The following is an 18,016-nucleotide window of genomic DNA, read 5'->3' as shown; positions in this document are numbered from 1 at the left end:
GTACGTCGAACGCATATTGTTTAATTAATAGGCGTTATCGCAGCAAATGGTTATCAACATTTTGCCTAATCATCAAATGGTATGCGTAGAAATTCAGTAAGCAGAAAATATGAAGGCATATCCTTCAATACAATCTTGAATAACCGAACGAAAGCGTTGTGTTCGTACCCGCTTTTGTAATCTGTGTTACGAAAACACTTTCGGAGTGCAAAAAAAATATACGGGTGCAGAAATATCCCCGCCTTGCATGAATCAACAATATTCTAGCTTGCACAAAGACAAGCGAGTAAAAAAGTACTCGCAGTTTGCATTCATTTGCAAAGCCAATTTCCCCAGACACCTTGGTTTTGAAGTCTATGTTGGGGAAACAAATTTCAGTCGGAACAAAAATATCCCCGATTTGCATGTAATCGCAATGCCGATTTTCCCAGACACCTTGGTTGTGAAGTCTGTGTTGAGGAAACACATTTCAGTCGGAACAAAAATGCCCCTGACTTGCATGTATTTGCAATGCCTAAACATTTTCCTGTGTTTAGGTTTTCATTTCAAAAACTAGAAAATAAAAAAAAAATTAAAAAAAAATGTTAATCGGTTTCATTGTGTTAAATCATAATAATAATACAAATAATGTATTCAAAGCTAAAAAATAATTAGGGTCACACGACTTCTTTTAATTGATGAAGATTGATGAGACTATTAACTACGGATAAAGGAAATCCAACATGTCCTACGATTTCAGACGTAGCAATGTCTGAAGGATACGGCGGGTAGGCCCATTTCAGCGTTTCCAAGTATGTTTTGACCGGTTTCGCGTCCTGCGGCCGAGCATTTTCGTGCTGCAAATAACTTTTCCGTGTCTTTGCTCGTATTGTCGCTTTTTTCCTTCTGTTTCCTTCGGCTCAAATGTATCAATTGTCGTCGTAGAGGTCCCCTATAATGGTTTCATTCGGTTTTAGCAGCTCGTAGTACACCACACCCAGCTGGTCCCACCAAATAGACAGTATAACCTTCTGGCTGTTAATATGCCGCGCGGCCGTTGATGTTGATGGCATGGCTGGGATACGTTGCCCGACGTTTGGGATTATCGTAATGGACCCACTTTTCATCGCCAGTAACGATTCAATAGAAAAAAACCCTTTCTTTTATACCGTTGGAGCAGTGGTTCGTACGTGAAAAAACGGCGTTCGACGTCTCGTGGCTTCAATTCATACGGCACCCAATGTCCTATCTTTCGGATCACTCCCATTGCTTTTGACCGATCGGATATGGTTTGTGTATACTCCTACTCCAAGTGTATCTGCTAGTTCTTTTTGCGTTTGTGACGGATCTTGATCAAGTAATGCCTTCAATTATTCATCTTCATGCTTTTTTGGCGGTCCGGAACGTTCTTCGTCTTCCAAGTCAAAATTACCTCTTTTAAACCGTGCAAACCACGTCTGACACGTTCGCTCGGATGGAGCATGGTCAACATTAACTTCCACCAAAATGCGATGACTTTCCGCAGCTTTTTTCTTCATATTGAAGTTATGAAGTAAAACTCCCCGCAAAAACACTCCCGATGGTTCGAAATTCGACATATTCGAAGTGGCAAAAAACTATGTTGTTTACGCTTCAACTTTTTGACATATGACGAATTTCATGCCAACTCGTCTTAGGAGTTGGCATGAAATTCCAACTCCTAAGTTATTACAAGTGTTTTCGTAATTTGGATGTTGCTGTCTCCAATGCTCTGTACGTGTGCCCGACACGGGATACTTCCTATTGGGATGCAGCTGACCATTAATCAGCAACGCCCCCCTAGTCTGTACCTCATATCTAGCGTGGTGCGTCTTTCTCGACTCGAGGAATCCAGGATAGAATGGTCAATGGCGCAATCATCAGTTCGTGTAGAGTTGTCATGAGCGGTACAACCTTTGGCTCTTGTTGAATGATCAGTGGACTGCACAACCTTTGGCCCGTGTGTCTGTAAAGAGTGTGTGTATGTATTGCTCGTCGTCGTGTATGTATGTGTATGTAAGTCGTCATGTTTTCATGTTTTCTTTGAAAAAAATACAACTTAGGATAAGTTGTATTTTTTTTCAAAGAAAACATGACGACTTGTTCATTCGTTAACCAGCTGCCGAGGCATCCAGACGTAGAGTTGTTTGCGTCTATTGTACCGTTACAACAATACCGTTATTGGCTTCGTGACTGGTGGAGTGCTTTTGTTTTCACTCAAGCGGGTTTGTGAATGTCGCGTGTGATCCGTGCTGTGGAAAAGCGGAATACCAGTGCCACAATCAGCGGAGAACAAAGGCTGCTACAGCGGACGCTGTGACCTTTTGCTGGTGTCGGATTATCGGCATTGTTTTTCTTGCATTGCCGTATTATCACCGAGGTATACCGATTCATCGCATTATTGGCCGATACACCATCTCGTCTGTATCAACGTGGTCTGCCGTTCGATTTGGTGCAACGAGGTACATATAAAATAAATATAAATATAAGATCAGAAAATAAGTTAGAACATTGATTATAATGGAGAATGATGAGGGATCTCCAGAAATGGAGACCTCCGACTCTGAAACCAATTCAAAAAAAGTAAATGGGAAAAAACATAAACGAGTCCCTCCTACAGAATGTAGTTCGTCTGGGGACGAATCTGCTCATCCTACCAAGCCCCCCTCGAAAAAAATTGCCTCCTCCCTCCTCCCTGAACTCCCCAAAACTCCCACTCCTCCTCTCCCACCATCGATTTCATTTCCTTCTTCTGATATTTCCGAGCCAGTTCCAACCTCGTCCTCGTCTTCCTCTTCTGTTGTATCCTCTCCCCGTGTCAAGGTTTATCCAGAAGATGCACCTGGAACTGGTCCCTGGGTTGTTTTCTTCCGGCCCAAACCAAACGGAAAAGCACTGAATGTTATTCAGATCACGAAAGATCTGATAAGATACTACTCCTCCGTGATCGAAATTTTAAAAGTTAGACCGAACAAACTGCGTGTTATCGTGAGTGACCGGAAACATGCAAACGGTATTGTGATCGACCAGAGGTTCACCCTAGAGTATCGTGTCTACGTGCCGTCCCATGACGTAGAAATCTCGGGGGTGGTAACTGAAACGGGTCTGACGTGTAAAATGATAAAAGAAGGATTTGGAAAATTTAAAAAACTCCCTTTGGTGAGTGTTAAAATCTTGGACTGCCGCCAACTAGGGAAAGTCTCCCAAGAAGGGGGAGAAACTAAATTCACGCCGTCCGACTCGTTTCGAGTAACTTTTGCTGGTTCCGCCCTCCCTGACTACGTCATGGTGGATAAATTGAGGCTGCCTATGCGACTCTTCGTGCCAAAGCCCATGACTTGCCAAAAATGCAAGTCAGTTGGCCACACTTCAGCTTATTGTGCCAACAAGGAGCGCTGTGCCACTTGCGGAGAGCAACATGTGGGCGAATCCTGCAGTGCGACTGAGCATAAGTGTCCATATTGCGGAGGAGCTCCACATGTACTCTCAGCTTGTGAAACTTACAAGAGTCGCTGGGAGAAACAGAAGCGCTCTTTAAAGGAACGCTCGAAACGCACATTTGCGGAAATTTTAAAGGGCGCTTCTCCACTGGCCCAGCAGCAACAACAACCAATCTACACACACAATGTTTTCTCTACGTTGCCAGTTGATGAAATGGAAGCGGACACAGCTAGCGGGGGCACACCGCTTATTTTCAAAGGGAATCCCCGGCGCAAAAATGTGACCACTCCCAAAATTCAAGAACAAGTCCCCCCGGTGATACCCCCTGTTAGCTTGCCTAAAAAATCGAGTGCAGCGGACAAGCAAAATCAGGTTCCTCCTGGCTTCCGTGGGAATAGTTCATCTTTGAACAACCCAGCACTCGAGGGGACATCAAAAACCCCAACTGTCCCTGTTTTTCCGTCCAGTTCAACTTCCCAATCGGGATTTATAAAGTTGTCTGACCTTGTGGATCAAATCTTCACGTGTTTTAATGTTTCCGACTCCATCAGAACCATTGTTATCTCAATGCTTCCAGTATTAAAGACAATTTTGCAACAATTGATGCAAACATGGCCCCTCCTTGCAATGATTATCTCTCTTGATGTCTAATTCAAATAGAGAGGTCGGAGATATCACTGTTTTACAGTGGAATTGTCGTAGTCTTATCCCTAAATTGGATACATTCAAATTTTTAATTCATAACTCCAATTGTGATGTTTTTGCTCTGTCCGAAACTTGGCTTTCTTCGCGAGATGATCTCTCTTTCCACGATTTCAATATTATACGCTTGGACCGTGATGACAGATACGGAGGGGTGCTATTGGGGATCAATAAGTACCACTCATTTTTTCGAATTGACCTTCCACCTATTGGAGGGATTGAAGCTGTTGCTTGTCATGCAAACATCAGAGGCAAAGACCTCTGTATTGTCAGCTTGTATTGGCCTCCGAGAGCTGCGGTTAGCCGCAAGCAACTTGTTGACATGTGCTCACTCCTTCCTGAGCCACGATTGATCTTGGGAGACTTCAATTCTCACGGAACTGCCTGGGGGGAACAGTACGACGACAATCGTTCACTGTTGATATATGATCTTTGTAACAGCTTCAATATGACACTTTTGAACACTGGGGAAACAACACGTGTACCTAAACCTCCTGCTAACCCAAGTGCTCTTGACCTCTCGCTTTGCTCGAATTCACTATCGTTAGATTGCAAGTGGAATGTAATCCAGGACCCCAACGGTAGTGATCACTTGCCAATCAAAATTTCCATCACCATTGGGTCGAATTCTTCTGAATCTATAAACATGGCATATGACCTCACAAGACACATTGACTGGAAAAAATATGCGGACGCGATTGCTCTAGCCATCAATTCCAGAGATGGCTTACCTCCATTGGAGGAGTATAACTTCCTTTCTCGTTTGATCTATGACAGCGCAGTTCGCGCTCAAACGAAACCCATCCCAGGTTCCACTATTCGCCGAAGGCCTCCCAATCTATGGTGGGATAGCCAGTGTTCCATGCTTTATGTAGAAAAATCGAATGCATTTAAAGCTTTTCGGAAACGTGGAACCCCTGAAAATTTTCAAACGTATTTAGCCCTTGAAGATCAATTTAAAAACTTAATCAAAGGGAAAAAACGTGCTTATTGGCGAAATTTCGTGGGAGGTTTGTCACGAGAAACGTCAATGAAAAAATTATGGAAAGTGGCTCGAAACATGAGAAATCGCTATTCAACGAATGAAAGCGAAGAATATTCACATCGATGGATTTTTAATTTTGCACGGAAGGTTTGTCCTGATTCCGCTCCTGTGCAAAAAATTGTTCGAGATATACCACAAGATAGGTGCGATCTTGATTCCGAGTTTTCGATGGTAGAATTCTCTCTTGCTCTGCTTTCTTGTAACAATTCTGCTCCGGGATCGGATAGAATTAAGTTCAACTTGCTGAAGAACCTCCCTGATGTGGCGAAACATCGCTTGTTGAATTTATTCAATCGGTTTCTGGAGAATAATATTGTTCCAGATGATTGGAGACAAGTACGAGTTATAGCTATTCAAAAACCCGGAAAACCCGCGTCCGACTTCAATTCGTACCGCCCAATAGCAATGCTGTCTTGTATACGGAAATTGTTGGAGAAAATGATCTTGTTTCGCCTTGATCGATGGGTTGAAACGAATGGCCTACTCTCAGATACACAATATGGGTTCCGCAGGGGCAAGGGGACGAATGATTGTCTTGCGTTGCTTTCTTCAGAAATTCAAATGGCTTACGCCGAAAAAAAACAAATGGCTTCAGTATTCTTGGACATAAAGGGGGCTTTCGATTCTGTTTCAATAGAGGTTTTGTCGGACAAATTACACTCTCGGGGTCTGCCGCCTCTATTGAATAATATGTTATATAACTTGCTTTGTGAGAAACATTTGAACTTTTCTCACGGAGATTCGGCAGTAAGTCGGGTCTCTTACATGGGCCTCCCCCAGGGCTCATGTTTAAGCCCCCTTTTGTACAACTTCTATGTAAGCGACATCGACAATTGCCTTACACAAAATTGCAGCCTAAGACAACTTGCAGATGATGGAGTGGTGTCTGTCGTAGGATCAAACGAATCCGACCTGCAAGGACCCTTACAAGATACTTTGAACAATTTTTCAACCTGGGCCATTGGGCTAGGGATCGAATTCTCCACGGAGAAAACAGAGATGGTGGTTTTTTCTAGGAAGCATAGACCAGCAAAACCAAAGCTTCAACTTTTGGGTAAACCGATCACTCATGCTATGTCATTCAAGTATCTTGGGGTCTGGTTCGACTCCAAATGTACTTGGGGGGCCCATATTAGGTATCTGAGTAAAAAATGCCAGCAAAGAATAAACTTTCTCCGTACAATTACCGGCACCTGGTGGGGAGCCCATCCCGAAGATCTTATAATGTTGTATCGAACAACTATTCTCTCAGTGATGGAGTATGGCAGTTTCTGTTTTCAATCAGCTGCCAAAACACACCTCATTAAACTCGAGCGAATTCAGTATCTTTGTCTCCGTATTGCGTTGGGATGTATGCCCTCAACGCATACCATGAGTCTCGAGGTTTTGGCAGGCCTACTCCCACTAAAAGATCGCTTCAATTTATTATCTCTTCGGTTCTTCATCCGGTGTAAGGTTATGAACCCATTGGTGATCGGAAATTTTGAGCAGCTGATCGAGCTAAATTTTCACTCCGGATTCATGAGTTCATATCATGAATTCATCTCCATGCAGGTTGATCCTTCTTCGTATATTCCCAACCGTGTTTGTTTCCTTGACTACATCAATTCCTCTGTGCATTTTGATCTGTCCATGAAGCAAGATATCCATGAATATTCAGATTACCAACGATCGAGGATCGCTCCAACGATCTTCGATGAAAAGTATGGGGGTATCAATTGTGATAATATGTACTTTACTGATGGGTCCACTATAAACGAGTCCACAGGATTTGGAGTGTTCAACGAATTTTTTAGCACCTCACACAGTCTTCAGAATCCTTGCTCAGTGTATATTGCTGAATTGGCAGCAATTCATTGGGCGCTGGACAGCGTCGCCTCACGACCTGTTGAACACTATTACATTGTAACGGATAGTCTTAGCTCTGTCGAAGCTATCCGTTCAGTGAGGCCGGAAAAGCACTCGCCGTACTTCCTTGAGAGAATACGAGAAATTTTGAGTGCTTTATCCAGACGCTGTTATGTCATTACCTTTATCTGGGTCCCTTCACATTGCTCCATTCCGGGTAATGAGAGGGCTGACTCATTAGCAAAGGTAGGTGCAATTGAAGGCGATATTTATCAGCGTCAAATCGCCTTCAATGAATTTTATTCTTTAGTCCGCAAAAATACCATCGCTAACTAGCAACGCAAATGGAATGAAGATGAATTGGGCCGGTGGTTTCACTCGATTATCCCTAAGGTTAGCCTCAAACCGTGGTTCAAAAGTCTAGACTTGAGTCGGGACTTTATTCGCACCTTCTCCCGACTCATGTCCAATCACTGTTCGTTAGACGCGTTACTCTTTCGTTTCAATCTGGCCGGTAGCAATCTCTGCATTTGTGGCCGAGGTTACCACGACATCGAACACGTTGTTTGGGCGTGTGAGGTGTATCTTGTTGCCAGATCGAATTTAGAAAACTCCCTTCGGGCTAGAGGAAGGCAGCCCAATGTGCCGGTGAGAGATGTGTTGGCTCGGTTAGACCTTGATTACATGTCCCATATATATGTTTTCCTTAAAGCTATAGATCTTCGTGTGTGATTGTCCCTACATCCTTATACCCTCCTTTCCTTCCTTTGCGGGTAATTCGTCCCCTTGCTATAAATAGTAGAATAAGTTGAAATGTAAATACACTATAGATATACGAATAGATTTAAGAAATGTGTGTTCATCAACATTGTTACAATTTCCTTATATCCCATCCTTCTCCTAAAAATATGTCACCCTCCTAAACTCGAGTACACCGCGAGTAATCGGTTTTCCACCTTACTAACCACAGATCTAAGAAAATTGTTTATATATAGTTTTAAAATTATATTTAAGAATTCGGCTCCTTTAAACTTAAGTAACTGAGCCTGTAAAAATAAACGAATTATTAAAAAAAAAAAAAAAATGACGACTTGTTGGAAATTATGAATTTTGTTTAAAGTCAAGATAGCGATATAGTGTATTCGACAAAGTTTTAGATCTTGTTGAAATATAAACTTTTGTCGAAGACGTCAACTTTCTATCTTTTATAGTTTTTTTGGAAAATAAATCATTTTTGTATTAAGACTCCTGAAAAAAATAATGTTTTGCTCGTAACATTTTTGTGTGTAAATTCTCACGTTTGACATTTTTTTGACATGTTTCTAAATAGAGAAAAGTTAGCAGAGCATTTAAAATGCGATAATTTATACAAAAAAAATTACGAATTGAACATTAATAGCATGTTTTCAAAGAAAAAAATGAAAACGTTGTTGTTCGAAAAACTTTTTCCATGTAAATGTGCCCATCGTCCGATATATGGAAAACTTATTGGAAATTTTAAGGGCTATTTATATCTTTTTCTTTCGGAATTTTGGAAGCATAGGTTTTCGAAAAAAATGAATTTAAATTTTCAATTTGATAGTTTTTAATGAAAACCAGAATAATTTTCTACATTCCATTCTTAGACTAAAATTTTGTAGGTCTGATTTTTTTTTGTAAGTATTTTTTAAATTTGGAGATTTTCAACTTTTTTTTCGAAAAATCTCAATTTAAAAACTACAACATCTACAAAAAGATTATCAAAGAATGAAATGTAGGAAATTACTTAGGTTTTCATTAAAAATTATCTAAACATTTTTTGGAAAAAAGTTTCATTGAAAAAAAAATATTTTGAAAATTAAAATTCATTTTTCTCGAAAATGTATTCTTTTAAAATTCTGAAAAAAATTTATGTAAATAGCCCTTGAAATTTTCAACAAGTTTTTCATACATCGGACGATGGGCACATTCACATGGAAAAAGTTTTTCGAACAATGAATTTTTCTTTTTTTTCCCTCAAAAAATACTATTAATGTTAAATTTGTAACATTTTTATGTATAAATTATCGCAATTTACAAGCTCTGCTAAATTTTCTGTATTTGGAAACATGTCAAGAACATGACAAACGCGAGAATTTACACAAAACTGTTACGAGCAAAACATCATTTTTTTTCAGGAGTCTTCATACAAAAATGACTTATATTCCAAAAACTATAACAGATAGAAAGTTGACGTTTTCAACGAAAGTTCACATTTTAATAGGGTCTAAAACTTTGTCGAATCCACTATTAATTTAGGATTAGTTGTGTTTTTTTTTCAAAAAAAATATAAAAAAGTTGTTTTTCGAAAAACTTTTTCCCTGTAAAAGTGCCCATCTTCCGAGGTATGGACGACTTGTTGGAAATTTTAAGGGCTATTTATATATATATATATATATATATATATATATATATATATATATATATATATATATATATATATATATATATATATATATATATATATATATATATATATGTATATATATATATATATATATATATATATATATATATATATATATATATATATATATACATATATTTACGTTTTTGGGAAAAATGAATTTTAATTTTTTAATTAACCTTTTTTCCAGCGAAACTTTTTTCCAAAGAATTTTTGGTATTTTTTCGTAAAATGTTTGAATTTTACGATTTTCTACATTTCATCCTTCGACATGAATTTTGTAGGTATCATAGGTTTTTAAGTTATAAATTTTTGTAAAAATTTAAGAAAAAAAAAATTGGTCTTTTTCCAAATGAGGTGTCACTCATTTTTCGAATATTTCAAGTATGCAAAGTTGCTTAAATGACCCATGTCTTTACACCCATAACGTTTCACTGCTATCTGAGATGGTGCTGCCAACGGTCAGTCGAGTTGGCATGAAATTCGTCATATACTGAAAAAGACGCGCAATGACAGTAGCTTTCCAACGAATGTCTGGAAATTTGATTCACTGGAATAATAATCAAGTTACGCCATCTGTTGTAAAGCCGAAGAAACTTACCGGTACACCTAATACATTATCTGTATAATTATTATGTTTTATCATAATGAAACCTTTTAACTTGAAAAGTATTTTTTCTTTCTTTTATTTACATTTTACATTTATTATATATTGGGTTGGGGAAAAGAAATGTCGTATATTGTCAATATATGGCAACACTTAAACATATATTGTGTTGTACTTATCGCATCGGGTCATACTATACGGCTATTTAAAGACGACAATCTGTGCTACAAGTGTCGTTTTGACGGTGTTGTGCTTGTCATTTTCAGTCTCAAGTTATAGCGTGTCAAAGATGGAGTCCACCAAGCAAGAAATTCGCCATATTTTACGTTTTTACTACCTGCGAGGTAAAACTACAACGAAGGCGGCCGAAAAAAATCGTGTAGTTTATGGACCCAATACTGTAACGATTCGCACAGCACAGCGTTGGTTTGATCGATTTCGTTCTGGTGTAGTGGCTGTCGAAGATACACCCCCTACTTGTAGGCCAATCGTCGTGGAAACCGATAAAATCGTTGAAATCATCCAAGTAGACCGGCATGTGAGCACTCGCTCGATTGACCAGGAACTGGGTATAGACCATAAAACCGTTTGGAACCATTTGCAGAAGATTGGATTCCAAAAAAGACTGGATGTATGGGTTGACGCAAAAAATTAGACCGAATCAACGCCTGCGATGCACTGCTGAAACGGAACGAACTCGACCCATTTTTGAAGAAGATGGTGACTGGTGATGAAAAGTGGATCACGTACGACAACCTAAAGCGAAAAAAGTCGTGGTCGAAGCGTGGTGAGCCGGCCCATAATATCGCCAAGCACGGATTGACGGCCAGGAAGGTTTTGCTGTGTGTTTGATGGGATTGGAAGGGAATCATCCACCATGAGCTGCTCAACTATGGCCAGACTCTCAACTCGGTTCTTTACTGTGAGCACCTTGACCGTTTGAAACAGGCGGTTGACCAGAAGCGGCCAGAAATGATCAATAGGAATGGTGTTGTTTTCCACCAGGATAACGCTCGACCTCACACATCTTTGATGACCCGCCAGAAGCTACGGGAGCTCGGATGGGATGTCCTATTGTACCCACTGTGTAGTCCGGACCTGTCTCCAAGTGATTATCATCTCTTCCGGTCCATGAAAAACGCTCTTAGTGATACTAAGTTGGCCTCAAAAGAGGCTTGCGAAAACTGGCTGTCTGAGTTTTTGCAAATAATGAGGGAGGGTTTTATAAGGGGGGGGGGGGATAATGAAGTTGCCTTCTAAATGGCAACAAGTTTGCGAACAAAACGGCGCATATTTGACTTAAATTGGATAATTTTAAGTATGTTAAATAATACGACATTTATTTTTCCCCAACCCTATAATATTTCACCATACTTGAAAATTGTCTAAGTTGGTTGGGGGGATAGTAATCTAGAACAAGTTCATGTGCAAACTTATGTCGAATGACGATCGATTTCGTCAGGTATTGCCTGTCATTGGATCAGGAACAAGAAAAAACGTCACAATCCAACATCCAAAATCATCATTTTACGCTGCAACTGTTAAAAAACAATCCGGAATTGAGTGGAATTTCCAATGTCCAACGAATGATTACATCCACTCAAGCGACCACGGAACGACACGCAGTTCGCTGGGAAATACGCACCCCACAGAGGGGGCACTGAGGGTATCGATTCCCACTTGGTGTACCGTTATCGCAACAACCGTTCCTTCTAATCCAACGCTTAGCTGAGGCGATTTCCTTCCATCCATTTGATATCTTTATCTCGCTCTATCCACGATGTATAATTATAAATTCCTACACCGCCGAATGCGCTCCCGTCTTGGAGGCCACTTCAGCATAATCGCCTCAGCAAACGACCTCTCTTTGGCTGACGTTATTCGATTCGCCATTGCGATTCGAATCCGGCCGGTTGTTCGATGGTTGATACGCTAAAAGCTACCACTCGAGCCTACCGCGCGCCCAAGAATCGCTGAAAGATGCTCATTAGGTAGACGCGAAGCGTGCGTGCGGTGCTCGCGGTTCTCAAACAAGAACATCATCTGCTCATATTGGAAGGAAATTCGCGATCATCGCTATAAGTAGAAACAGGTGGTTCTGTTTGAAATAAGTACACACTATGGGTAAAATTAGAATGGTTGGATACGTTTAACTTTTCATTAGTGCTGAGAATTCGGATATAGGAATACTTATAACAATTACTAGTTTAAAAATATTTTTTGCGTTATTCTCCCACTATGCGAATCAAAAAAAAAAAAAATAATACTACGATCCGCAACTCCATCAGCGGTGTAAAGAGAAACAACTGTGTTAAAAAAAGCATCCGATTAAGTAATTACACACCCCAATTTGCGATTGGATAGCAGGTCAAATACCGAGACAATGCGTATAATGTGGAGGCTATCGAAACTATTGAAATTAGAGAGTACGTGTAAGTGGCAATAAGGTTAAACCGTATCTTTTCTTTTCTCCCATCCAGAGTGTTCGTTTCACGCTCGGCCTCTGCATCTCTGGAACTCGGCAACAAATTCGCAGCTGATACCTGTGCCTTACAGCTGGGTGTGGGTGTATAGCGCGGAAAGGGAAGACCCCAACGACCGTAGTAAAGAGTTGTGCAACAATACGCAAACGAGCATGGTGAGTAAGTGAGTGAGAGCTTTCGCGTCTTTCGAGGGAAAAGTGAAATTGTGAAACGCTGGCGCATACCTCCGAGCGACTGTTTTGGGCTTAGCCGCGCTCGCAACTAACTCGGCGACAGATGACGATAATGATGTTAGTCAAACATTGAGTGTCACCGGGAAACGTGAATCGTACTGGAAGGGAAGAGTGCGTGAGTTTGGCACTTTGTTTCCGTCTTTTATGTTTCAGTCCGTGTGATGACGGCTACCGTGCCGAACAGTGTCTGTGTCTGAAACTGAAGTCGATCGTTCCGTAACTAAGCGCATTAACGTTTCAGCGCCTGCGGGACTGGTTCGAAATTTAAGCGAAACGTGTCGAGTTTGTTTTTATTGAGCGACATAAAAAGTAGTGCTAAAAGTGTGCAAGTGTTCGATCGTGCCTGGATATTGAACGTGAATATTGAACGAGAACCCATCCATAATGATACCGATTTGTGTTAACGGTAGTGACAGTCATCATAGCAGTGTTCAGCAGCATCCCGTCGGAGAAAATCTGCATTATTAGCAGTAGAGCAGGTCGCAGCATCATCACCATTCATCCGTGCTGGAAAAGAAAGTCGATCGATTTCCTGTCGTCGCACTAGATAAGCAAGGAGCAAACTAAAAATAGGTCTTCTCTCCCGGTCAAGACTAATGAATCTTCAGCTTACGCGTGAATAGCCGTTCACGTGAGAAAAGTGGAACGTCCGGCGCTCGCGGTACGAAGCTAACGGGTTCGGTGGAGCGCATCGCGGAATAGTTTTACCCTCGGGAAAGAAGTGAACCAATCTAGGCAGAACTGCATGCCAATTCGGGCCGTGAAGCAAAAGTTCCAGTTTCAGAGGGCCGCCGAGCGTTGAAGTCATCTTCATCATCACATTCTGCCGCAAACACGAGCCGACAAGGTGAGTTGATCTTGAATCATGCGAAGTTTTTCTGGCTTTTATGTGCCCTCCTGGAGGTCGTTTTTGCCCGCGTAGTTGGTTTGCATATGATTGATGGGTTTCTTTTAATTTTATCGGTAACCAAAGAATCAACCTCCAGACAACCATCCGGATGTTCCATGATTGTAATCGTTTATTTGTTTCCCATCCGCATCCGAATAAAAAAAACTACGATGAAAATACATTTTTTTTACATCTGGAAGCAACGGTCATATATGTTTAATTGCACGATTCCATGGTTTTGTTCGTTTTAGAACAGGTATTCGCAGCATGAAACCCACATCATTCACGTTATCTGTGTGCTCTCTGGAGAAACTCAGTTCGGATGGGTGCTCTCATCCAGAATGAATCAACTAAGATTTTTTGCTCTTAAATACCTTAAAGTGGTAAAAATCTCTGTTGGATCATTAATAAAACATAGTGAAATCCGTGATTGAATGATTACATATACAGTCAATCGCAAAATTAAGCGCACACCTGGTTGGTTCGTTATTTTTGAGATTTTCGGGGTCTTAAAATAAATTATGTGACATGTTCACTATAGAGCAATTCCAAATGAAATCGAACTATTTTTGACGAAATTTGTGGAACATCGAATTTTTAGGAATATTCGAAACTTCGAATTTTTGTATGTTAGTAATCATTCTTAGAGACAAATTATGAATTCTGAAGTGATTTAAAACAAAAAAGGTTATTATCAAATCTCCTTCTAAATGCAACCATTCTCGAGATAAAGGGTGTGTCACATCAAATTGCATCACGGAAAAAACGCTGTAGAAATTCGCCCAGTAGACCGATCCTTTTGAAAATTTTAGACAGTAAAATAAAAACTATTAAACAACTTTTGGCATTTTCTTTTTATTCATACTTCGAGCCCAAGCCCGTATGCTCGCACCTTCCTCTTTACCCCGTCCATAAGGTTCTGTACAACGTCAGGTTGTAGTTTTTTTTTTAACAGAAATCCATTTTCTCTTGAAGTCCGCCTCCGATTTGACAACTTTTGGGTTCTTCCGGAGGGCCTGCTTCATAATCGCCCAATATTTCTCTATTGGGCGAAGCTCCGGCGCGTTGGGCGGGTTCATTTCCTTTGACACGAAGGTGACCCCGTTGGCTTCGTACCACTCCAACACGTCCTTTGAATAGTGGAACGAAGCGAGATCCGGCCAGAAGATGGTCGGGCCCTCGTGCTGCTTCAATAGTGGTAGTAAGCGCTTCTGTAGGCACTCCTTAAGGTAAACCTGCCCGTTTACCGTGCCGGTCATCATGAAGGGGGCGCTCCGCTTTCCGCAAGAGCAGATCGCTTGCCACACCATGTACTTTTTGGCAAACTTTTATAGTTTCTGCTTGCGAATCTCCTCCGGAACGCTGAATTTGTCCTCTGCGGAGAAAAACAACAGGCCCGGCAGCTGACGAAAGTCCGCTTTGACGTAGGTTTCGTCGTCCATTACCAGGCAATGCGGCTTCGCCAGCATTTCGGTGTACAGCTTCCGGGCTCGCATCTTCCCCACCATGTTTTGCCTTTCGTCGCGGTTAGGAGCCTTCTGAACCTTGTATGTACGCAGGCCCTCCCGCTGCTTGGTCCGCTGGACGAATGAACTTGACAAATTCAGCTTATTGGCGACATCCCGGACCGGACTTCTCGGATCACGTCTAAACTGCTTAACTACGCGCTTGTGATCTTTTTCACTGACGGAGCATCCATTTTTGCCGTTCTTCACCTTCCGGTCGATGGTTAGGTTCTCGAAGTATCGTTTTAGTACTCTGCTGACCGTGGATTGGACGATTCCCATCATCTTACCGATGTCCCGATGTGACTACTCCGGATTCTCGAAATGAGTGCGCAGGATTAATTCACGACGCTCTTTTTCGTTCGACGACATTTTTCCAAATTTACGAAAAATTGACAGTGAAGCATGGCCAACGTGATCTATCCACTCTTATCTGATTATAAGCGAAAGCTGAAGATATAATTCCTAAAAATCAAATTTCTACAGCGTTTTTTCCGTGATGCAATTTGATGTGACACACCCTTTATTTAAAAAAATATTTCTAATTTATAATCTTTTTTATAGTAAATAATCTCTTTCAATTCATGAAATTTTATGAATTTTCTTATAATTTCCAACAATTTTTTTGATTGATTGAAGTTTGTATTAAGATAAGAAAGATTTTTTAGTTTCGCTACGTTTTGTATTAACCCACATGTCTTCGAATGTTTCGTAGCGTAACTCCTAAACATATGTCTTTACCATAACGATGTATTTGGAAAAGTTGTTGGAAATTATAAGCGAATTCATAAAATCTCATGAACATGATGGTATAATACGACATACATATTTAAAGGGCCTATTTACTATTAAAGAGACAATAAATTACAAATATTTTTTTAAATATCTCGAGAATTGTTACATTTACAAGGAGATTGATAATAACCTTTTTTGTTTTAAATCACATCAGGATTCATAATTGGTGGCTAAAAATGATTGCTAACATACAAAAATTCGATGTTTCGAAAATTCCTAAAAATTCGATGTTCCACAAATTTCGTCAAAAATAGTTTTACCATATTGGGCCCATTTTTTAAATTTTCTACATGACTTCTATTTTGTATGAAAAAATCAAAAAAATATAAAAAAAAAATATTTTTGATATCGCAAATTAAAATTTTATTTTGTAAATAAAAAAAAGAGTACTAATTTCTCTTCTCAATGTATATTTCTTTCAAATTAAGCCAACAATACTCTATAACTCTTTCTATCACACTATTTCGGTACAACTCATATTTTTTGAGATATAAATTATCAAAGATTTCTCTTACTAAAATCCATACTACCTTTTCAAAAGTTACACTTGAGTCAAAAAATGAACCATAATGATGTATTCGAAAAAGTTGTTGGAAATTATAAGCAAATTCATAAAATGTCATGAACATGACGGTATAACACGACAAACATATTAAAAGGGATTATTTACTATAAAAAAAAACAATAAATTAGAAATATTTTTTTTAAAATATCTCGAGAATGGTTGCATTTAGAAGGAGATTTACAACAACCTTTTTTTTTAAATCACATCAGAATTCATAATTTGTGGCTAAGAATGATTGCTAACATGAAAAAATTCGAAAATTCCTAAAAATTCGATGTTCCACAAATTTCGTCAAAAATAGTTTTACCATATTGGGCCCATTTTTTAAATTTTCTACATGACTTCTATTTTATATGAAAAAATTGAAAAAAAATATAAAAAAATACATATTTTTTTTTAAATCGCAAATTAAAATTTTATTTTGTAAATAAAAAAAAGAGTACTAATTTTTTTTCTCAGTGTACATTTTTTTCATAATCAACCATCAATACTCTATAACTCTTTCTAACACACTATTTCGGTACGACTCATAGTTTTTGAGATATAAATTAACAAAGATTTCTCTCACTCAAATCGATACTTCTTCTTCTTCTTCTTCTTCTTCTTCTTCAATGGCACTAACGTTCCTAGAGGAACTTCGCCGTCTCAACGTAGTATTACTTGCGTCATTTTTATTAGTACTTAGTTGAGATTTCTATGCCAAATAACACGCCTTGAATGCATTCTGAGTGGCAAGCTCTAGAATACGCGTGATCACAGTGCAAGTCGGAGGAAATTTCTTTGACGAAAAATTCCCCCGACCAGAACGGGAATCGAACCCGAACACCCGGCATGTTAGTTATGACGCTAACCACTCGGCCAAGGGAGCACCACTCAAATCGATACGCCCTTTTCAAAAGTTACGCTTGAGTAAAAAAATTCCCAATTGCTGTGGAAAACTCATATTTCCTTCAACCCAAACGAAATACACACTTTCATTGGAATCAAAAATACAAGTTTTTCAAATCTGCATTTTTGGGACGATTTCATTTGGATTTGCTGCATAAAATCGATCATTTTTACTTCATGTTTGAAGGCAAACAAACCTTCAATTTAGACTTGGCAGCATTAAGCGTACAGTACAAGCTTTTTCTTTAACACTCCTTTACTCGCGCATTAGTCTATCAGATCGAGAAATCAATAATTCGTTCATTTCTCAGAAAATATCACTACGACTTTGCGATTCTCTCTAGCTTCGTTGTTCGTCGTTCGTCATCGTTTAGCGTATCGCATATGTTGGTACAAAGAGGACGTGTGCCACTTTTTTAACACTTTCGGACTTTTGTATGGAATCCTTTGTCGTCCAGCACTGCCTGCAAGCGCCGTGGCATCGATTCGGAGTTCTGGTCACTGTAGACGAAATATTCTCCCAGATCTTCTTGATCGCCGTCTTGAGTTCCGCATCTTTTTCCTTCGGTTCTTGATTTCCCACCATAGATGTT

The 18,016-nt window shown here is 39.7% G+C and overlaps 1 protein-coding gene across 3 annotated transcripts in view; it reads left to right on the top strand.

Annotated features, from left to right (window-relative positions):
• LOC129777870 (serine proteinase stubble) overlaps positions 1–18,016 on the top strand; it is a 146,552-nt gene that overhangs the window by 28,783 nt on the left and 99,753 nt on the right. For all 3 annotated transcript variants that reach the window (XM_055784437.1, XM_055784436.1, XM_055784435.1), the window contains exon 2: positions 12,546–13,628. The gene's annotated coding sequence lies outside the window, so the exon portion shown is untranslated. The remainder of the gene's footprint in view (positions 1–12,545; positions 13,629–18,016) is intronic.

This window comes from Toxorhynchites rutilus, chromosome 3 (genome assembly GCF_029784135.1).
Source record: "Toxorhynchites rutilus septentrionalis strain SRP chromosome 3, ASM2978413v1, whole genome shotgun sequence".
Taxonomy (NCBI): Eukaryota; Metazoa; Arthropoda; class Insecta; order Diptera; family Culicidae; genus Toxorhynchites; species Toxorhynchites rutilus.
The sequence above is the reverse complement of the archived record's forward strand: the minus strand, read 5'-3'. Positions and strand labels throughout refer to the sequence as shown.